Here is a 25,132-nt window from a genome sequence, read left to right on the forward strand (position 1 = left end):
TTTCCACCTCAGAGTCATTTTGATTTGCATTTTCATGATGACTAAGGTTGTTGAACATTTCTTTAATGCTTTTCAGCCATTAGAGATTCTTATGTTGAGAATTCTCTGTTTAGTTCTGTACCCCATATTTTGATTGGATCATTTGGGTTTTTCTGGAGACGAACTTCATGGATTTGTTACAAATTTTGAATATTACCCCACTGTTGGATACAGAATAGTGAAGATCTTTTCTCAACTTATAGGCTGATGTTTTGTCCTTTTGACAGTGTCTTTTACCTTACAGAATCTTTTAGTTTCAGTAGGTCTCATTTATTAATTGTTAAATTTATTGCCTAAGCAATACATTTTCTGTGCCAATGTATTCATGGCTGTTTCCCACTTCCCTCTTCTATTGGATTCAGCGTGTCTGGTTTTATACTCGGAGGTATGATCTATCGGGACTTGAGTTTTCTGAGGGGTAATAAATTCGGATCTATTTTTATTCTTTTACATGTAGACATCCAGTTAGACCAACACTATTTGTTAAAAACTCTGTTCCATTTTATGGTCTTGGCTTCCTTGTCAAAAATCAAGTGTTCATGTGTGTGTGGATTTATTTCTGGGTCTTTGGTTAGATTCATTGAACCCCCTTTCTGTTTCTATACAATACTATGCAGTTTTTATTATTAAAGCTCTGTAGTACAACTTTAGATCAGAGATGGTGATACCTCAGGAAGTGATTTTACTGTTCAGGATAATTTGGATATACTGATTTTTTTCCCATATGAAATTGAGAATTATTCTTTTATGTTCTGTGAAAAATTTTGTTATGATTTTGATGGGGATTGCATTGAACTTACAAATTGCTTTTGGTAAGATGGCCACATTGAATATGTTAATCCTCCGATCCATGAGCAAGGGGGATCTTTCCATTTTCTGCTTATCTTCCTCAATTTCTTTCTTCAGGGACTTGATGTTCTTGTCATGAAGGTCTTTCACTCACTTGGTTAGAGTTATACCAAGATATTTTATGATTTTTTCTTTTTTTGTGTGGCTATTGTGAAGGGTACTATTATCTTAACTTCTTTCTCAGACCACTTATTGTTTGTGTAGAGGAGGGCTATTCATTCTTTTGAGTTAAATTTGTATTCAACCACTTTGCTGAAGGTGTTTATCAGCTATAGTATTTCTCTGGTAGAATTTTTGTGTTCAATTATGTGTACTATCATATCATCTATGAATAGTGATAATTTGACTTCTTTTTTCCAATTTGTATTTCCTTCATCTCCTGTAGTTGCCTCATTGCTTTATCTAGAGCTTCAAGTAATATATATTGAAGAAATGTAGAGAGAGTCTTGTCCCAAATAGAAGAAAGTGATTGTATAAATTGAACCTTTTGGAGGATCAAGTGAGTTAGAAGTAGATAAATTAGCACATGAGTATTGATCATTTGGGATATTAGTACTCACTTTTCAATGAGGTAGATAACTCATTACTTTTTATTTCTTCAGGAAACCAACACAGTAGTAGTGAAATTACATAAAAGACTTGGGGTCAAATCTTTTTTTCTGGTTCACAATAGAAAATTATTAGAATAGATTTATAGTAATGGCTATGCTGTGAGTCACTTAGGTTTACACGGTTTTGAATTAATTATCAGAGTTCAGGGGCCATAGTATATTCTCAAAAGTTATTATTATCATGAATATGTCATCAACATTTATTTCTTGAAAATTGATACAGTGGTCAATGATAATATTGTTAAGCCATCCTTCTCTAGGTAAAGTGGAAGAGTCTTAAACACCTCATCTATTTATTTTGTAGGCATTTTCTGTTTGCTTTTTTTTCCTAGATAATTAATATTTTATCTGCCAAGATTCTGGATACACATATATTCTAGGAACCTGAGGATTAAGAGCATTCATTAATCTGTAAGTAATTTCTGAATATCCAATTCATTTAGAAGCAAGAGTCAGGGTCACCATACTGCTGATTATATAACATATGTGACAATAGCTACAGTGCTAACAAGAGTTGAGATAATAACCACCATTATCATGGAAGTTTCAGATTCTCCTGCAGCCAGGTGCTTCAAGATTACATCATCTTAGAAGAGTCTCCACTTCCTTGAACAGATACATCAAAATCAGTTTGATGAAACAGCTTTAATGTTCTAATTCTTGCAGTATTTAGGGATAGTCAACATAATATTGTAAATTTGTATGTCATGTGCAAACTGACTGTAAATAGCATGTGAAATATCTCTATTGTATCTGCAAAATGTCTATATTAAGTGTACAGAAAAAGCAAATGATCAGAAAGCTATGACGCAGGTGAATTCACACATAGTGTTTGCTAATCCTAAGTGATACAAACAATTTGGAAATTAATTTTCTAGTATTATGTAATGTTAATTGTACCCTTAGCAAGAAACCAGGGCATTTCATTTTTCTGTATTTTCTCCAGAAATATTTCTACATAAAGACCAGTAATTTTGGTGAACACATAAGCTCTACTACTATAGTCCTAACCAAAGAAATCATCTGTGATGTCTCTCAACAGTAGAAAATATACACACAATAGACTATCAAGTGAGTATGATAATAACGTTTCAAAGGAATACATTACTGCTATAAGCAATTATGTGATGAGATCTCAAAATTCATACTTTATACATACCTGCTAGCTTACTGTTGTGTAGGGGAACCCTGCTATTAAGGTAGCAGTCTGCCATAACCAGATGGCTCCTGATCTCAGGGAAAATTGAGGGACTCCGTTTCTTAGCAGGGATTCCCTGCCTCTGTCTTTGTCTGGAGAGTGTCTCTGAACACAGGTGGCTTGCCTTGTCTGGCCTTGTCTCAAAAGTGACCTTATACAGAGCTCTTTACAAGGCTGCACAACTCAAGACACACATCCACTCTGTCTTCCTGCAGGCACAATAATTAGTGCTATATTATACTTCATCAGCTTTTCTGTTCACTTGTTGTTATGACCAATCAGTCCCTTCCATTGTAGCCATAAAAAAGCCGGTATATACCCTATCCCTGAAACAATAAAGTAGACTTCTTTCTCTGTAGAGGTCTCTAGACTAGTCATTCCATTATACTCACGGCCATCCAAACCCTGGTCTCCACCCTGTTCTCCCTTTTTCCTCTCATGCTGGTGACCACAACCTGCCAGGAGAAAGGGGGTAACACAGATGCAATCTAAAGTCTATATATATATATATAAACTAGAAAGAGAAACCTTGGCTTTTACTATTCAAAAATAGCTCAAGGATGGAAGGCATCTCCAACTTTTATATATCTTCACTGTTTTCTATATACAAAATATACTTAGCTTGGCTGTAAATTCCTTAACTCAAGTGATGTAGAAATAAGAGATTTCATAAATATTCCTGGTTAATTATTTTTCAACATGAAGATGATTTAAGAATAAGTCAATTATTGATCTGAATTATCATATTGTTAGTTCAACCCTCACCCCAATATCTACAATTTAAGTGATCAAGTTGACTTCATTCCAGATATCTGTGCTTCATATTCAGGACATTCACGTTGTCTAATTGCACTTCCAAGTATTTTAAAATGAACCATTCATCAGTTTACATAGAATCTAGATTATTAAAATTTTGCATGTGTTTAGATCAGTACCAATTTTGGAAGACATCCTTTCTTCAATTTACAACATAATTGTTTTCAGAATTATAAATATCTCATTATGAATTAATATGAAAAATCTCACTATTTTATTGCCTCTTACTTATAAAGTTGTGCCTCACATAAAGCAACATCATTAAACATTAGAAAATACTGGAGCATTGTTTCTTCTGACCTTAGCTAATCTCATGCAGTTGGTATTCATTCAACAGTGACTAAGTAAACAGTTTATTCCTAGGCTGAGACTTGTTAAGAACATTTACTCATGGAATAACATTGGGTAACAACATCGCTCTGTACTCTCTAACTTACTAGTTTTCCTATGGAGCAGCACAGGTTGAATTAAATAGCATTCAAGTGATGCAAAGTTCAGAATTGAGAAGAAAAATCACAAACACCAAATGTGTGAATAAAATAGGTTGAAAATGTAGAAATTATTTACGAAGCTTGTGATGGCTGGTGCACATCTGAGTTGGCACAGATAAACACATACTATGGATAAAGGGAAACTGTAACACTGTGTAGTTCAGGAGGCAGATATCCAATTATAACAGAGAAACAGAACAGTTTGAAGTGGTCCCAAAGACAAGATGAGAGGCATGAGTAAGGAAGGGGTCACATGCTAATATTATCTCTGCCTATCCTAAAACCCAGAGCAAAGTCACAACTAAAGCAAAGGGGAAATGAACACATCACATTGCCAAGTATTGGGTTCTACTTGTAGACCTTTTTTTGAACTTAGTATTCAAATAGTTATGACAGTTTTTAAGAAAAGCTTTAAAAATAAAATTGTGATAAGATTCTTTAGCAACTGCTACCAAGAACGTTAAGACAATATCTTGGAAACTCTCACCCAGAACAATTAGATTTAGATGTACCTATTAGACAGAGTGCCTGTAACTACCCAACTAGACCATATGACCCCTTATAACAGTAAGCAGATCTGAATGAGTGCACTCTCTCTACTTATTAGGGATATCCAAATATGTGTATAAGGTATCCAAATATCTTTTCTTCTCGATGTAAAGAAAATGTATTGGTTTACAATGTAAAGTTCAGCAGACCCTAATGTTGCCCATAAGAATTTGAGAAGAGGGCTTTATCTTTGTACTTAACTATGTAGACAAATTACCAACAAACACAGGAAGATCAACATAGTAGATATATAATACAATGGTGTTAGTTCCTTTCTATCTGCATAGACAATTGGCACATAGGGTCATGGCCAGAGACTCTTATGGTAAATTAATTTCCAAGAGTGTATTTGATGTTAATAAGAGAACTATCATAAAGAATAATGAAGTGAGAACAAATAATACATTTTTCCAATCAAATTGAGACAATTAATTTAGGGAAGTATGCTCAATGAATATGAGTAGCAAAGACTGCTAACTAGATAATTTAATTAAAAAATAATATCCAAATTATTTTGTTTGATTAACAGATACATTGAAATTCTCTCAGCACAGAATTTTATTCCATATTAAACATCATGGAACAATAAGTGATAATACTTACAAAAATCTAGACGTCTTTTGTGTCCAGTCCTATGTTCAAGTAGAGAGAGAGAGTAAAGCTCTGGAAATATTGCTCTTTCATGCACAATATGGCAATATTCCTAAATAACTAATTAGTAATGAATTCACAGTATAATTCAGCACTAGAAATTGACTAGAGAGATTAGCATGAACTCTGGGATACCTTACTGCTTCCATTAAAATTACTGTTTACAGAGTACAGTTAGACTGCCTTCTTGTGAGGAGCATTACATGGAAATTGAGCAAAGCATTTCTTCAAGTGACAGTAGATACTTTGGCATTCCATTATCTTATAGTCCTTGAATTGTAATTAGAAATGACAGGTGATTCTATTTATTATTACAGATTCTATGCTCTGCCGATTAGATTTGAGTCATTCTGGCTACTGTAAATTGATGATTGATTTATCTTTCACTGATAACCACATTAATTGACCCTGAGTCTCAATTACTGAACATTCCTTCATCTATACACTCAGATAAAGAATTACAGTGTCCAAAACTAGACTTGCTTTCTTGCCACCAACCAACTTAGATATACAATCCTCAGTCATTTAAAACATTTTAAAAAACTAGAAATAAATGCTCTGTATATTATTTGGCCCACAGTTATAAAGCCATCTGGTTAAGTTACATGATTTCAGGAAAATACATTTAGTGGAAGGTGAAAATAAATATCCTATCTATTTCTGTGACACTCCATCATGATTCTATGTAATGAATCTCAATATTTTGGTAAAGAATCCATCTCTCCCTTTGTCCTAGTTTATCAGAGATTATGGAAATTCTCCTGCCTCTCTTATTTTTTGCTGTCCCATAATCCATTTTCCATTTGTTTTTTGCTTCTACTTCTGTTGCCATTTATTCTTAGTTTGAGCTTGTCCCAGACAGTATGATTTTTCTGCTTTTAAACTTAAGCATCAATAAAAAAGAAATTACTAAATATAGACTGTATAAAATTGAACGGGAATTGGTCCATTTCAGTGAAATTACACACACACACACACACACACACACACACACACACATTACATCACACATATATATATATGTTTATTGAATGACATTATTTCCTAATATGTGCACTTGTATTTTTAGGACACATAATCTCAAAATAAAACTCAGTTGGTAAGAGATGGGGCATAGAAAAAATGATTAATAAGAAAAATGAACTGGACACTGTTTAATTGTTATAGTTTGTCCCAAATGTGGGTTCAGTTGTAAAGTGGACATCTAATAGAAATGTGACTAAATCATTGCATACTAAACATGGAATTTCAATTGAGAACAAGTTTTGCTGACCACAGTAATTCTTTCTCTTTTGAGGACCCTCCTGCATAGGTTATAACATATTAGAATCTAGTGAGTGATAATCACAACCACAAGAGAAAAAGCATTTTAAACATGAAGTTAGTCAGAATGCATTGAAGCTGAGGGAAGTGTGCTTGCTTTCCAGTAGAGAATGCCTCTCTGGATACACATATTTCTGCCATTTGTCTGTTGCTCATAGGCAGAACCCATGAGTGACCTAACAGTGAGCAAATCTGAGAAAATAAGTGAGAAGTAAGAAGAAGCATCAATTCAACTCACCTTATCAAGTAGAACATGCATTCAATAAAAATATTATATTAGTTTATTTCTATTTGACTTGACTAGTTACAGCTTTCTTTGTTTAGACAATTCTGCACACCCACATTTCATTAGAGTGACTTGCATTGTTCATATGGAGCATGCACACGCAAAGAATACTGTATAAATGCTAATTCTGAAGCTTTTCATACACAGCTATTTATGACTTCTTGGTTTCTTCACTATGTTATACACTTATAAGATGATTTTCCTTATAAATAATTTCTATGTAATTCCTTTAGTAAAAGTAGTTACTGGAAATTTAAAATTATATCAAAGAGTCAATTCAAATCACATTGGGTAATACTTATAATTACATAGAATTTTTTCTTGTAGAGTGATAAACATTTTCATTATGAAATGGTTTTAGAAATCATTTCCTCTGTAACTATTATATACTGTGAGTTTAATTTTCATTAGAGTATTTGGTTGCATTCTTGCAAATTCTAAGATAATTGTATATGAATTAGTAAGGTTTAAGTGGCTTTGCTTTCAATTTCTTCTAACACACTTAACTATATTTGAGCTTTAAGTGTTTGGCTGTATTCCTGTTGGCTAAATAGTTTGAAACAAACAAAAAGCCAAAAACCTATTAGCTGAAATGTTGGCAACATAGAAATCCTGGTACTTCTAAAGAGATCAATTAAAAGGCAATCCCCTGTATATATTTGCTGTATAGGCTAAAATAAGAAAATGCAGAAACAAACAGATAGGACTGATGTGGGACCTGTTATGGTGAAGAAGTTGAGGACCCTCCTAGATAGGTTATAACACATTAGAATCTAGTGAGTAATACTCACAACCACAAGAGAAAAAACATTTTAGACATGAAGTTAGTTGGAATGCATTGAAGCTGAGGGAAGTGTGCTTGCTTTCCAGTAGAGAATGCCTCTCTGGATACACATATTTCTACACTGCCTTTTGTCTGTTGCTCATAAACAGGATCAATGAGTGATCTAATGATATACAATATATGAAAAATAGAGGGTGTTAGCAATAATTCAGTAGGATCATCACTAATTATACCATATAGTTTTAATTAAAAGTCAACTGTAAATCAAATGACATTATTATTACTGTTTTGAGAGTAGTACAATGTAGCAGTTTAAAAAAAAATGGAAGCCAGGTAGATGAATATGTTCAGATTCAATTGTATTAAGCACAGTTAAAAATAATTCCAAACTGAAATTGTCTTTGCTATTATAAGAAAATATATTTGTAAACTTATGTCTGAAAATTAAGTGCCTAAACATTAAATAAAGTTTTATTATTTCAGATGAATCCATTACTTTTTAGAATTATATACATGAATATAAAGTGTTTTGGTCAAATCTATTCCCTAATCATCCTCTCAAATTCCTCCTTACCCACCAACATTTTCCCTCTCTACTTCATTGTACTCTTGGGTTTGGATTGTTTAAAGAGTATTAATAATACATTTTTAATCTAAACTTCCTGTGTACAATTCGGAGAACAAATAAAACAGCCAGATCAAAATGGGTTGTTTTCAAAGAAACAATTAAGTAAACGTAATTCATCTAATGAAGTTTTATCTTCAGAGTTATTGGCTTCCGAACCTCATTAATAAATATTTTCACAAGAAAAATCATGCATGGCATGACAGCAATTAGTCTCAGATACTACTTCAAGGGAATTCTTTCAAACAAGTCAGATTTAGAGAAAACAGGTGTTTTAAGTACTTTTGCTCTAGAATATGTTGACCACTGTGAGGACTTGAAAGGCATGTTCACCAAACTGAAGAAAGGCTCAGAGCAGAACGGCATGTACATCTATGAGCAACTTATCATACAGCAAACAATCCTGAGCAATGATGTGAACATTAAAATCCAGGGGACAAAGTTTTGGCAATGAAAGCATCTGAGTGACTGAACTGTATTTCCTTCTGTTGTTTTTTGATTAGCATTTTTACTTTATTTCTTTTTGTTTCACTTTAAAGCAATATTTTATTAACTCATTGAGAATTTCATACTTGTAATTTAAATATATTTTCATCCAACTCTTCCCATAACCACCCTCTCTAATTTCTCATCCCTTCCCACCATCCCCTCTTTCTTTTTTTCTTTCCCTACTGAGTTCAGTTCAAGTTGTCCAATAGTCTCTGGGGTCGGGCTTGTTCTGGTGTGTGGTCAATCTGCCAGAGGTTGCATCTTTCTCTGGAGATATCAAAGGCCAATAACATCTCAGCTAGTGGTAGAATTTTCTTCCAACTAATCGTTCTATCTCTATGATGGTATTATCTCTGGCAAGAGCTTACAGAGGTCTTGTGCATGCTGCCACAATCATGAGTTCATCTGTTCTTAGGTCCTCTCAATACACTTATTTCTGCCACAATATGCATTGTGTAGAGCCATTCATTGGAAATTGTACTCACTCTCAGGGTTGGAAATAACCTGACGCTTCCTTTCCTAGCACCCACCAATAGAAAATAGTTCTTCAGTTAGGTGTGGGACTTCAGGAGATCCTCACAAACATGCTGGGATCGTTCCAGTTTGACCTTATGCTTTTAATCACAGCCTTTGTGTGCAACAACAGCCCTTTCATGTCCAAAACCACTCCTTACATCAGTCCTCCACTACCATTTCTGGTAGTAGAACATGTTATCAGCATGTTCTGACCAAGGACACAACTGCTGAACTCTTTTTAAGCAGGTACTGGGACAACTAAATACACTAATAATGTCTTGTCTCAGCTTTGGAGATTCCCCAGGTACATTTTTCTTGGGTTTTCTCATTTGTTGCTTCTCGATCCGACCCGCAGAAAGGAGCGACACCACGTGGAGTTCTTCTCAAAGCAGTTTATTCAGGAACCTTGACAATGTCCAACAAGCCCCCTAGCCTCTACCTGTCTGCCCTTAAATCCCTGTCCTGCACCACTCAGATACCGCCACATAGGTGCTTTCAATAGGTCCAGTGTGTTGTTTGTCAGATGGCCTGATAATGCATAGCAGTGAGTCTGCGCAGTATAGCCTGTCGATGTGGCTCTTCAGGGGTGTGTAAGGAAGTCAGGTGCTAGTCATAAGACTTGGCAACCGTCCCAGGTGCCATCTGTTAGTCATAAGACTTGGCAACTGTCCCAGGCACCATCTTGGATTGGTCACCACACCCACTACTCACACTCATTTGTCTATAAAAGATTTTCTCAAATTTGATTATTGGTATTGGTCTGAAATTAAGCAAATCTGTTATCTATTAATATTAATACACTCTTATGCATTAGAAAGCATGATACTAGTAAGTGACATGGTAGATAATCAGTTTTTTCTTCTTGTTTTATATATTTGCATTTGACAACAAAATTTTCCCAAATTTTCTTCTAAAATATTGAAGTACTTTCCCCCTTTTCCATTTAACATACATTTAATACACTAATATATTAAGCACATTTTATTTTGTAAAGCCTACCTAGTAGATTTTCATTTCTGATGATAATTTTTAATGTTTAAGCTATATGTCTAAGATTTTACAGAGAGCATTTTAGAGTTTGATTTTTTTTGGGGGGGTGACAATCTATGTACTTACTAATCTAATTTATTCCTTTAAAACATTCAGTTTATTTAGATTAGTATATTTGTGTCTTTTTCCTCTAGTGTGATTCTAATCTTGCTATTTTGTTGATAATTTTTAAACTAAACTTTTCCTTTCCTCTCTATGAATAGTGTTTCCCTTTTAAGTACAACATAGTGCATTCAACATTTTTTAGCACCTCAGTATTGCTGTGCATTAAGAATACTGAGTATCTGTGGACTAGTTAATTAATTATTTTAATTTTGTTTTGTATATTATTTGTATTTAACATCACAAGAATTTTGATCTTGAAATTTAAGCCCCTTTCTCTCTATCCATTTTACCTATATCTTCTTAAGCCCATATTATGAGACAAAAGCTAAATTTATTTTGGTGTAAAAACATTTTTCTCTCATCAACACTTACTGTGCTACTAAAAATTAAACTAAAGACTATATGAGAAGATATTTGATCTGCATAGAAGCACAATGTTTACATTAGATCAGTTTTTTCTTCTTGTTTTATATATCTGCATTTGACAACAAAATTTTTCAATATTTTCTTGTAAAATATTGAAGGACTTTCTCCCTTTTCCATTTAATCTACATTTAATACAAGAATCTAGTATTCTTGCTTCCAGAATCTGAGATTAGGAAGTTTATTTTAGGCATATTTAAGCACATAGAAATTTGAGAAAAATGTTTTCTTGATGATAATTAATTCAATTCTGTGTGTATAACAAAGCTTTAGACATGGTTTAGATTGAAACTCTTCAAAATATGTGATGGCCAAAGCAACTAGAAGCACCTAAAACACCACCAGTTCTTTGGTGCACTTTTCTGTACAAAGTCAACACAAGTGAAGATCAGCAAAGAAAGCAAAGCCCAATGAATACCAGCAAGGCCATAACCTTAGTGAAGACCAGTGAGGCAAAACCCAAGGAAAACCAGCAAGGTGACTCAAACGCCATCGTCCTCTGTCAGTTGGGGTATAGTTATACTCTTCCCAAACATGTCCTGTCAATTGTCTGCTCCGGTAAAACATCACATGCCTTTCACCAGACAGCTTCCAGAAAAACAGCATGCGTCTGTTCTCAGCAAAACAACCTCTCATATGTATGCTTCAGCAAAACATCCTTCCATAAGACAGCCTCCAGAAAAAGATCCCATGATACAATTTAATTTCCAATGAAACCAGAAATTCCCAGTTCTCTCAAGTCTAAAAAATTCCTGGTTATTAAATGTTTATATGCGTGTGTGACTATTTGAAATGCAAAGCATATGCCCTTTTAAGTACATAATATAATAAAACCACAAAAGCACAAGAAGGAAGGATAAATAACTGAATTAGAGTTGTGCTCTTGGCTAGAGAAGTGTAAGGAAAGGAGCTGTGACGTAGCAGTAGTGTGTAGAAGAATTTGATTTTATCCTATTTGTAAAGTGTAACATCACATATTTTGAAGAGTTTTACAAATGTAACATTATAAAATTTTAGGAGAAAGTACAGTTTTATATTCTGTTTGATCACTTCACTCAGGGTGAACTCAAGCTTGACTAACATAGGTCTTCAAGTGAAACTTGCAGTATACTTGAAAGAAATGTCTGGTTCAAAATATCCGTTCTTTACTATAATATCTAGGTTTGCCACCAGTTTCTTTTATTTTTTTTGAGGGTGGGGGTGACAGCGCCTGGAAATCTTTGGATTTCATTGTTTTTAGTTTTTAAAATATATTTATTCCTAAGAACATTGAACATGTATATATTTCGATTAGATCTACTCCCTTCTAATCTTCCCCAAACTTTTACCGCCTTTCCCTTCCAACTTCATTCTCTTTTTCTTATAGCACTAACTGCATCTACTTAGTGACTTAGTGTTGCCTGAATGTGAATGATATAAGATCATCCTATGAACCTAAGGCCTTTCGGGGACCTTATCCCAGAGAAATGGACTATTCCCAGGGAAGTTTCAATTGTAAAAATTTCACACATGTTGGTCACAGAACATGAAGTGATAATGTTGGTAATGACTTTGAAGATTCTTTCCCATTGGATAGTTTTCATATTGATGGAAGGTTATATTACACCATTGTAGAAAAAAAATGTGCAGCCTTTTTATCCAACTGTGAACACTGAGAGCTACAGTAATGAATATCCTGGAAATATATGCATACTGGTGCAACAGTGGTATGAATGTATGCAAGTAACTAACTATTTCTAGTGGGATTGAAGACCCCTGTTACCAAATGGAACTAATGCCTGTAACTGTTGCCTGGACAAAAATCTGCAACTAGTGAGAAGGTTATAGCCACTCAGCGAGAACCTAGTACTATTATTTTGCTAAATGAATATTGTATCGAACTGCTTACTAAGTTCTTGTCATTGTACTCATAGTACATCTTCCTGACCTTATCAGAGAAGCTCTTTTTTTGGAGTAGATGATGATTAGTACATAAATCCATAACAAGTAAACCCAGAGAGAATAGTAACCTTGGTTTTACATGGGGTATCTAAATCCTATTCCTTCTCTTCAAGGTTCAGGGATCATTTAAGAAGAGAGGGAATAAAACTTTAAGATTGAAAGTAGTTAACCTTTGTACTGAAATGATGTTTGTTGGACATGACAGTACTGTTGAACACATGAACTCATAAGGGCTATGACTCAAAACCCCAAGATTGGCAGAAGATCAAGCTAATCCAAGTCCAAGAAGGGACATGGGAAAAACTCACGAAGCCCTACCGATTTCCAAACTTTGAAAAGCTACTGACTTCAATTTCTTAAAGGTTTCACTGAGAGAGACTAGGCTCTTATTTGCACAATTATAATGTTGACGGGTTTGAAACAAATATCTTCATAAAATTAAACAGGTGGCACAGTTTGATGCTTAATTTCCAAGTACAATGATATGAATATCATTCTCAGGTGTAGTGGTGTGTTATAATAATCAGTCCTAAGGAGCAGAAGACAGATGGACACCAGGGATTCACTGCCTAGCCAGCTTAGTCTAATTAGTGAACTCTGGACCAGTAAGAGAAGCTGTCTCAAAAAGAAAAGGTGGACAGTGTCTGAGGAATAACACTCTAGGCTATTCTCTGTTCTTTGCACAAACTGATATGAATGGACGTGAATCTATACACATGTACCCCCCCCCGCACTCAGATAAAGTCTTATTTCTATTGAACAACATTGTGTATTCCAGGATATTTGAACAGGCTTAAGAAAATCTAGGTAGATATAAAGAAGCAATCAAAATTTAGGCAGGGCTCCTATTATCTCTGAGTAGTAGGAAAGTAAAATGGGGAAAAACACTTATCTCAAGTAAATGTTTCAACTAATGTTAAACCCACAAGAATCCCTAAAGATTAACAATTTCTTATGTCATAATTTTACATTACAATGCTAAAGCATATTTGCTTCTGTATTTTTGTTCCTCTTCTCTATGTGGCTTGTGATGAACTATCACTTGGAATACAGGAATTGTATTTAAAGGATATGGTATGAGTGACCACCATGTTCCATTTTTGTACAATCCTTTAGGTCAAGTGGGCTATAGATCAACTGGGTTTGATGGTCTATAGATATTCTCTATTAATTTCCTATAATATGGCAAAATTTAGGCTATTAATTGTCTTCAGAAAAGAAAATGAAGATTTCCTTTAAGAACATGTTACCTTCTACAGTGAAATATTATGAAATACAATATATTCCTATTATGATATTACTTGCTGTGAGTTTGGATAATCCCTTCCACACATGTACAATGCTAATGTAGACTTGCATTATAATATTTAGACCATTGTATACGTGAACCATTCAAGATCATGTGGGCTTATCATTAAAATTTCTTTACTGATATAAATTTATTCTTAAAAACTCACCGAAATGACATGAAAACCATCAAACATGTCATCTTAAGAATTCCCAGCCACTCCAGAAATAGTGGCTATTACACTGGTAAATTATTCTGTATTCAATATATTTTTCATCCACAATATTTTCTTTTTTTATTTTATGCATATGAGTACACTGTCGCTGTCTTCAGACACACCAGAAAAGGGGATCAGATCCCAATACAGATGATTGTGAGCAACCATGTGGTCACTGGGAATTGAACTCAGGACCTCTGGAAGAACAAGCAGTCAGTACTCTTAACCACTGAGCCAACTCTCTAGCCACAATATTTTAAATATCAGTGTGAGTGGTATTTTACTTTGCCAAGTGGTTCCTTCAACAATATCATAACCAACAAAAACATATAACCTTGAAATTAGAGAACAAGTATCCTCTTTTGCCTTCCAGTGCATTTTTTTTAAAGAGTTCTGCGATGTAGAACATCCTTGATTTGTTTAAGTGGTTCTGAAGACAAAAATATGTGTCCCACTATTTAGCTAGTCCTGTAGCACCCATTAGAAAGCAATCTTTTAATTAATGTTTTATGTAAGATTTGGATTTTAGCTCCAAATGTAGCATAAATTTTGTTATAATGTAAGGGTAGAGATAATTAAAGCAATGAGGAATTCTAATACATAAAGAACTAAGTATAGTTTTGAGAACATATCCCAAAATAAAAGAGTAAGTTTTCCAAGAATACAGGTCAGATGTGGAAGGATAAATTGGTGGTTGACATTGTACTGAATTCCTTTTTGTAGTTTGTCTTCTTAAGTAGCTTTCTTTCTTTCTTTTTTAAAATTAATTATTTATTTACTTTACTTCCAGATCAAACTTTTTCTTTCTCCCTCTCCTCCTAATCCTTCCCTTTCACTGCACTCCTCACACACTCTTCCTCCCTTTCTCCTCAGAAAAGTGAGGCCACCCTTGACTGTCAACCAGCCTTGATGTATCAACTTGGCATATTAAGTTGCAGTAAGATTAGGAACAGTTTCTCCCATTCAGGCTAGACTATGCATCTCAGCTATGTGTGAGGTGTCCTTTGGATAAAGGCACCCAACAGAGTTGGAGCCAGCCCCTGTTTCTGCTTTTAGGAGTCCCATATGAAGACTAAGCTTCACAACTGTTACATATGCTCCTGTAGTTTTCTTAAAGTCATACATGAATATTATTAAGTACATACAAGTACAGCTAATATGTGTCAGGACTAAAATGACCTAAAATGGTAGACCTAGCACTTTTGCCTCTTAATTAAAATCTACTCATCCAATGATCCTTTCTTTAGAGGAGATGGTGCAAAAATAGCTTTGTGTTACTTTTTTCTTTTTTCCTTTTAAAAGAGATACTTTATTTTGGGTATATGGGTGTTTTGCCTGTATGTGTGTTTGAGCACCATGTTTGTGCATGGTGTTGAAAGAGGACATTAGACATCCTGGGACTTGGTAAGGACAGTTAGTTGTGATCTGTCATGTGAGCTCTAGGAATCACACTAGTGTCATCTGGAATAACAGCAAGTATTCTTAACCACTGAGCTCTCTTCGGTGCCCCTTTCTTCTTTTTCTTGTTTGATGGTAGAGGCATCAAATAAGAGTGCTTCATGAACAATTATCAGTTTCCTTCTTACCTGCTCTGAGTGACAGCAACAATGATAACAACAAACACAAGACCTATGGCAGCAGTGGTGGAGAGCAACATCTGAAGCTCTGTGCATATTGTCTTTGGTGATGAGTGATCAATTTTCCTCCACAGTGCTGAAACAAGATATTGAGAAGACATCATCAGAGGAAACTTGAACATATGTTTAGTCATTTCTTGTTGACCTTGAAAACCATTCGTAGCAGATCTGATAGAGTCTGAAATTCTTTTAGTAAAAGAAAAGCACACATTAATAACTACTAGTTACCTTTGTGATTCTTTTATAAGTATTTATTTCTTATACATATTAATCACACACATACACACACACACACACACACACACACACACACACACGACACAGATGGAATAATTTGAAGATCCTGAAAATCAATAGAAAGAAGAGAATGGGTTGGCTTACTTATAATCATGTTCTCAAGGCCCATATGTTCACATATCTGAATTAAGTTTGTGTTACATATACTTATACATACATATATTATTTTTAAAACAAGATTTTATTCCCCTCCCAATCCACTCTCCAATTGTTCCATATCCCATCACATACCTCCTTCCTGCCCCCTATCTCCCCCCATCCCCCTACCCCACCAGAGCTCTAAATTCCCTGGGGCCTTCAGTCTCTTGAGGGTTAGGTGCATCTTCTCTGACTAAACCTAGACCCATCAGTCCTCTGCTGTATATGTGTTGGGGGCCTCATATCAGCTGGTGTATGCTGCTTGGTTGGTCTTCCAGTATCTAAGACATATCTGGGGTCCAGGTTAATTGAGACTGCTGGTCCTCCTACAGGGTTGCCCTCCTCCTCAGCTTCTTCTAGCTTTCCCCTAATTCAGCCACAGGGGTCAGTCCATTGGTTGGTTGCAAACATCTGCATCTGACTCTTTCAGCTGCTTGTTGGGTCTTATGGAGGGCAGTCATGATAGGTTCCTTTTGGTGAGTACTCCATAGCCTCCATGGTTAAATGTTCCATACAGATAAGCATACCATTAAAAAATGGATTTATAAGGCAACTGCAGTCCTTATCTTGTATAGGGATTTGGTGTAAAAGAAGCATTTACGAGTACTCTCTTGCTATATTTCTGTAATTATATTGATACTTTCAGAAAAGTTGACTTCATAGAAGAGTTTAATCTCTCTCTCTCTCTTTCTCTCTCTCTCTTTCTCTCTCTGTGTGTGTGTGTGTGCACATGTGCATGCATGTGCAAGTATGTGCACGTGTGTGTAGGTGTGCTCACATCTCTGTGAGGGGTCACATGTTATGCACGTTTACACATAAAATATAATGAGTTAGAAGCAACTGCATTTGCTAATGGTTTCTTAGGGGATAACATAGCGAAGATATTGAAAAGGTCCTTGTAGTAGCTTGAAAGATTACTCTTTCATTGTTTACCAAGTTGACATTCAGCAGGAACTTTAGCCTTTTATCACACAGTTGTCTCCATTATCTTATTAGAGACAAGCCCTGCCAGCTCTAAGACCTTCCTTCAAATTTATGATTTCTTTTTCTTTCTCATCAACATTGCTGTATGCAGTTCGAACATCCAAACATCTTATTTGAAGTATGGCATCAATCCATACCTTCCACTGGAAACACAGCAGCAGCTTCTGAAGCATGTTAGTATCTGTTGTGCTGCTCATCTTGACTCCTGTCTTGTTTCTCCTAATTTACGCTCTCAGAAGATGTTATGTTAGCTCGCACACTTTATTCTGCTAATTAAACTTCTTCAGAGATTCTGTATCACATGGATCTTTATTTCCCTTTATTTCTGCCTTATCTTTGGCACTATAGGAATTAACACATATTTCTAGAGTCTAATCTATATGAAATATTCTCCTATTATTCTCTTTACCATTATTTTCATTGGATTTACATTTTTTATTGAAATTTTGTTTTATTTATATTCAATATACTTTATTCTGATTATATTTTATCATGCATATCTTACTCATTATAATTGCATTTATATTTTACTGATATTGTTGATTCACATGTTTTTATTTTAAATGCACCTATAGGCATATTTAAAAATAATATAATCTTCATTGACATGCCACTCATATGTATCAGTCCAAATCTGATATATTGGCACATTGCCATTTGAGTCAATGAATGCTTGAGACAAATGAACTTTCTAAACTAGTGCCTAATTCTTTGTATGTATTTATTTTTGGAAATGCTCAATGTTGAAAACTGTAGATTTTTTATTTAAAAAAATTTTTAAAGTTCACTTGAAACTAACAAGTACTCTTCATATATTTTAATCAGCTGATCCTGTATATCTGAAGAGTGAGTATATAAAAGAAATAAAAATGTCTAAGAAAAAAGTACTCTACATCTTTTGTAATCAGTGAAGTACAGATTAGAATTATTTTTCTCAACCCTCTCTGTCTCTGTCTCTGTCTCTCTGTCTCTCTCTCTCTCTCTCTCTCTCTCTCTCCTATCTCTATCTCTATCTATCTCTAGCTATCTCTATCTGTATATAATGATTCTAATCAGCATCAAGGAAAAATAAAACTATGAAATAAACATGTAAATGGAAGAAATTGGAATATACTATATGAAGTAACCCATAACCCCCAAAATGCTGTTCTTCTTATTTTAAAAATTCTTATTATATAATTTTTTTCTTATTTGTGGATCATAAATATTAATCTTTAGTATTGTGTACAAAAGCTAGAGTAACCTAAGAAACTGGAAATGTAGGAAGGGACCATTGTTGAAGGAGAAAGAAGGAACTGTAGACAACTACAGGGATGAGACCAGAAAGATGGCCCCAACAGAGCAATAGTTGTACTGTTATATTGGAGGCAAGAAGAACGTATCTAGTTAGACCTGAGACCCACTCAAATAGTTGGAACTCATGTGTGGTACTGTAAGCCTACCCATAAATGCATGTTTGGAGAGTTCCTATGCCCTACAGTAAAATCTATAACCACCACATTATCCAATGATTATATTTTCCAACAATCTTCTAAACAGTCATTTTTATACTTATAGATAAGAGCACCTCTCACATTTGATTAATAAAACTTCCTATTCAGCAGATAGAGATGTGCAAAATGTCAAAATGAAAAAAAATAAGTATTTGTGTGGTACTCAGAACAAATGGTATGTTTACATATAATATGAATACCAAATAATATGAATACCGAAGGTTCAGCAAAGATGGAGGAGAGGGAGACCAAGAGACTCTAAGAGCTTGTAAGAGTCAGAGGACTAGGATGATGCAAACAGTGTTCTCATCTATAAAATCCTCAAATTAAACATTATCCAAGAACATACAGCTGAACTGACAAATACTTCTCATATCCCACTAACCAGTTGAATCTAAAAAGTCACAAAATTAATGAAATTCTAAGAATCATTAGTCAAATCAAAAATTAATCATTTTCTGAGCCAAGACCCATGTCCTAATGTTGCATATTGCAACAGCAAGAAGCTGATGGAGAATTCAAGCAAATGTCTGTGAGAATTGGATAAAATTGCATCTTCCTTCATATAGTGCCTTAAGAAAGCATGAAAGTACTTAAATGTGGAAAGAAACATTGCCTTTAAAGTAAATACTAGAACCAGAATTTTAATGCCCAGAATAAAGACAATCTCTTAACGCTAGTACAGTAATATCACTATAGCAGTTGTAACAATGCATATCACAGACAGTGAAAGTACTGTGTACCAGGACATAGTAGAGTGTAGTTTGTTCTATGTAATTCATTGCTCATAACCACCTTATTTTCTAGTGGATAAGCAGTATTTGACTTGTGACTGCATATTTTTTGTACGTTGCCATAATGGTTTTCTATCTGTTAGATTTCTCTTCAGTTCATGACCATTTGTTAATATTATAGACTAACTATATATGCTAAAGGAAAAATAAAAAAGTTAATTTGAATTAATACAAATAAAAATGTTTGAATGACAGGCTACCATAACAATTTACAGACATGAAAAAAAGGTACATGCAATACAGATGCAAGGTTAAATAAGAAAATCTACATTTTATTAAAAGATGAGCAAAAGTTAGACGAAACAAGATACAAATCACATGAAACAAAACTCAAACTGAGCATCTTCCCTTGCGGTGGGAACATGAAAATTAAAACACAGTGAGATAATGCGTAAAGATAAATTCTTGCTTAGGCAAAGATTGGAAGAAATAGTGAATTAACACAGAATCGGAGTAATATAAACAGGCAGCACTATTTTTGAAATCTATCATCAATACTGAGTAAGCTTCAGATATTCATACTCTACAACAAAGAAATTTTATTTATAAATATAGGGAGATGCATTCTCATTTAATAAGGCAACATCTGTAAGTGTTTCATAAATCAGCATTTTTAAGTATCAGGAATATAAATAACCTAAGTATTTCAGAATGAACAAAAGGCATATTTCAGTTGGTTTGTACACATAACATATTTATTACATAAATGCATATATAAGTATATAAACATTATAAAGAGCTAAATAGAGAGGGGATCAGCATGACGTGATAATTGTGTGCACTTTAAGTCACATACAAAAGTTCTTATACTTTTGACATCTAATAAACAAGTCATATATAATTGAGAATATTATTGTTTTATTAAGTCACAAAAATAATTAAGGAAAGTTGTATAAGAATGTACAAGCATGAGGACTTGAGTTCAAATTTTAGCATTCACAGTCCTACTCTGTAGTCCCAACATTGAGGGATGGAGTCAGACAGATCCAGGAATGCACTGGCTAGCCAGTCCTGCCATGCAGTGATCTCCAAGTCCAGTTTTAGGTCTTATCTTCAAACAAGTAACGTTAAAAGAAATTGAGAAAGACATCCTACTATCAACCTCTGATGTCCACATGACCCTACACAGGCCAGTGAACCTGTACACACACACACACACACACACACACACACACACACACACACACGACCAACACCACCAAACCCAGCAGCCACAGACATGCCTACTGCCACTACTACTACTTCTAATCAGAAACAAATTCTGGAAGTTGTATAATCTTGCTGAAAGGCATATTCAAGTGCATTATATTATTTTGTAGTTTTGTGATTTTTGTATGTATTTTAATATGCTTTTTTATTTAACGCTAAATCTAAGAACTGCATAAATAACAAAAAATCTGCCTTAATCACTCAGAGCATGAATTTTAATCCTTAGTTAGAGGCTGTCAAGCTCAGGAAATTTTGTTCTCCACTATTGTTTCCTTATTTGCCTCAGTTTGGCCTAGGTTCTTCATGCCTGCAGAGAATACACAGCCAATGCCTGTTTAAGACAAATACATGGTTCCCTTGAATGGGGGAATGAATGATCCTATAATCTGTGCCCTATTAAGAAAGGGGAAATATAGCTAGTTCTTTCTCTTCATCATGTGGGTATTCTTCTGTCACAGCATTTAATGATGAAATAGCTGAAGCTAAGAGCAAACTGGATCCTTCCTGCTTGTTTGTTACTTATGTCAGGTACCCATCATGGCAAGGACAAAAAGAAAAAATCACACCTTGGAAATTACTTCTATTCCCTTTATATCTATGTAAGGAGAATTTTCTTCTCTTCTGTCCACTAAACATTAAGTCCATGGAAGTTAACACCTGGTTAACTTCGTTTGTATTGTGTCCCCAGTATTTAGAACATAGCATTTAAAGAAATGAAATTCTTGGCAGCTATTTGCTGAAATTTGTCTTGTACTGCATTTTGCTCTAGAGTTCCTTGCAAGTCCTGTCTTCTAAAAGTTGACAATTTCATTAACGAGGAAATTTCAGAATAATGTAATCAGTTGTACCAAGCAAGCACTGAAAATTGGCAAAAAGTCAGCCTGAATTGATTTATGCAGTGGCCTAAAGCTTCCTGGAGGAAAGAAAGGGAGTTAATGGTATATTACCCAAACTTTGTGTCATTAGCAAGTTACCTCAACATGTAATATTTTTTTTTCTCCTGTTTAAAATTGAGATGACACTGGGAGAGAATGTGGAAAGCATATACTACACACCATATGCTGCAGTATCAATCTTTGCCCATGTCTTATATACTGTCTCTACAAAAGGTGTTCTAAAAAATATTTTTTGTATAAATAAAAAAAATATCTGGCTTGCATTTTTTAAAATTAATTCCTAAATTGTTCCTAAGAACTGTTAAAGGAATTTATGTTCTTTTACACTTGCAGAGAGGGACAATAGTCTTTTATTTTTGGCACTGTTCTTTAAGATAAGAAAGGATCTCCCATTGCCAAGGCTAGCTTCAAACACATTATGTATCTGAGGTTGACTTTGTACTTGTGATTTGCCTGCCTTCACCCCTAGTACTGGAGTTACTGGCATTTGCATTACATTGCACCTTTCCTTTGTGATCTAAATGAACCAAAAATGCTAACAAAGTTGGAGAACAAAGTAAAAGGAAAGTCAATGGTAGTACTTACTGACAAAGTTGGACCAGCTTAGAGAATGAATTCAAACCCAGTAAGAATAGTAGCTACAAGACTCCTTGCAGCTACAGGAAGAAAAGTTTTATGTTGAGGCACATCCTTTCTGAAAAAACAACAGTGTGGAGAAAGACACAAAGAGCTGTGAAAGTAGTATTGGTGAGAATGTGGGGAGACAGGATAAAGGGGATGAGACAGATATGCCGCAAAGGCTACTGCAGCTGGCTCCTTAAGCACAGTTCTTGCAATGGAGAAGCTCCTTTCTGACTTGCAGCTACCGTTACAGGTAGTGAGGCACATTTCCTTAGCCAAGAGGGGAAAGAGATTAAAGTAAAAGCATTACATAAGGAGAAAGACTATCCAAGATTAGACAGCTGCCAAGGCCCTGGTGCACACTTCCTGTTCCTGAAGCAAAAGACATTTCTAGAGAAACAGCTGCAGTGAGCCAGACAGGATGTAGCTGGGAGACAGCAGAACAAGAAGCTGAAGAGGAAGGCACAGACATTGGAGCTGACAGCCAGGCAGGCTCATCTTGAATTCCGCCTGATGTCAACTGACAGATGCAGGCAGGAACTACAGGGCAGAGGAAGTTAAAGCAGCTCGTGCAGGAGTACTGAGTTGGAGCCTACAGGAAGGCAGTTAGGGAAAGCAGAAACAGCCGCTGAAAGAGGGATAGAGGAACTTTGAGGAATGACGGTGGAGTTTGTGCTTGACCACAGAGATCTCATGGGTCTAGAATGACCATTCAGATTTTAATTATAATAAGCACGTTTGGTTTCCAGACCTTTGTTTTTGCTTAATGTCATATTTGAAACCTTCATAGACTTTTACTTAGGCAGCATGTACTTTTCATAAATGTGACCAAACCAATAATTACTGATCTGTGGATGCTCAGAAGAGTATATGTTTCCAAGTTTTGCTAATGCTCCTAAATGGTTAGAATCATCTTTCTCTTTTTCTAGAAATTGCTACTCATGAAAAAGAAATTCAAAATAACGTCTCATTTTATTCACATGCAAAAACCACCTAATAAGAAACAATTCTTCTTCAGTGAGCCTTTAACTTATAGGTTTTTTTTTTGTGTGTGTGTGTGAAGTATATACTTTGATTTTTAATAGTATTGTTATTTTAAAAATGAGCTGACCAGTGATAAAGTAGGTATATGTTGATGGTGTGCCATCCTCTGGGAGAATGTGGGGGTTATTGGCTGCATTTGACTTCTCAGAATTTTGAGCAATGTTTTATTCATGTGACTATGTTTGGAGAAGTCTCTAAGTATAGCTTAAAGGCAATATTTTTTCCTTCCCAGGTTTTTGTATAGCTTTCAGGTCATTAAGAATCATCTCTAACTTTTTTCTTGACTCCACATTATTACTTACACAATAATCTGAATTGTTGTCCCCAAATAAGCCTTTCTCTTTAACACTTATCTGTCTCTGACATTGAGTATTTGACATATTTATGAAGAGAATTTGTTTTTACAAATTTTAGTATAATGATTGAAACATTGAACATCAAGACCAAGAAAAGTGATTTAAAATGAACCCAAACAACCTCTTCCCCTTCTACCTTTCCATTTTCTCTCCTACTTTCCATTGTGCAAATCAAGTAAATAGATTCAGAATCCTTAGGAAATTACAGCTGGAGAGAAATCTAACAGGAACTAAAGTTAAGAAGAAATGCCTAGGGCTGGAGAGGTGGCTCAGTATGTAGGAACACATACTTCTCTTGCAAAGGATCCTACTTAAGTTCCCAGAACTTGTATCAGGCAGCTGATAACATACTATTGTAATCGTAGTTGCAGGTACATTTGATGCTCTCTTGTGATCTCCAGAGGCACCTGCACAATGCAATGCAGCACACAAACACACAGTCACACTCACACACTCACACACACACACATAGACTTAAATTTAAAATTAAATTATTAAAAACAGAAAGAAAAGCTAGCAAAGAAGATTTTATTTAGAAACACTGTGCAGGGGAGCTATGTAACAAGCAAATACATATGTTGATTTTTTGATATAAATTTCAGGAAAGTGGTAAAGATAGCTGAGAGAATATGGATGAGGGCAATGACATATGCTTAAAAGTGAAATATATTGACATGCATCAAATCATAAGTATTCTGAAGAAACTCTCTTTGATCACGACTCAGTAAAGTTTTTAAAAAAGATTTATTTATTTTATGAATATGAATTCACTATAGCTGTCTTCAGACACACCAGAAGACGGCATCAGATCCCATTACAGATGATTGTGAGCCACCCTGTGGTTGCTGGGAATTCAACTCAGATCTCTGAAAGAACAGTAAGTGTTCTTAACTGCTGAAATATCTCTCCAGTCCCAATTAAGCAAAATTTTAATGTATTGCTGATATTTTATTTACATTTTACCACTGCATCTTGTCAGAGTTTAGTTGATTGAACAAGTTTCTTTCAATTTCATAGAGTTAGATTATGTGGATTTTTAGAGAACAGTTCTTTGAGAGGACTTCTTGTCCATACTGTTCTGGTATTTCTTGCCACATTAGGTGTTTGTTCTTAGAGAAGTGTCTGTAGGCATCCATGATATGCTCATCAAATATAGTGTTGAAGATCCAAAGGCTATGTTTCCTCAGAGCCCATAATGCTTGTAACCATCGTGGGCTTTATAATGGTCACAAATTCCACAATGTCCTTGTAGTTCACCTTGGATCCTGTATGATGTGTTTCATAACAACTTTGTAACTCAGAAAGTCTATTTTGTGGACAGAGTTAGAAATGTCCCCCTTGGGAGAGTGACTCACTTTTTCACAATGCTCACTGCTGCAATTCTGAGTCAAGAAACCTGGGGACTCATGATG

The 25,132-nt window shown here is 34.9% G+C and overlaps 1 pseudogene; it reads right to left on the minus strand.

Annotated features, from left to right (window-relative positions):
- The window catches only part of LOC114631571, a 42,337-nt pseudogene extending 24,833 nt beyond the window's left edge, over positions 1–17,504 (minus strand).
- Positions 17,505–25,132: the final 7,628 nt, after the last annotated feature.

This window comes from Grammomys surdaster, unplaced genomic scaffold, assembly GCF_004785775.1.
Source record: "Grammomys surdaster isolate TR1022 unplaced genomic scaffold, NIH_TR_1.0 97, whole genome shotgun sequence".
Lineage (NCBI taxonomy): Eukaryota > Metazoa > Chordata > Mammalia > Rodentia > Muridae > Grammomys > Grammomys surdaster.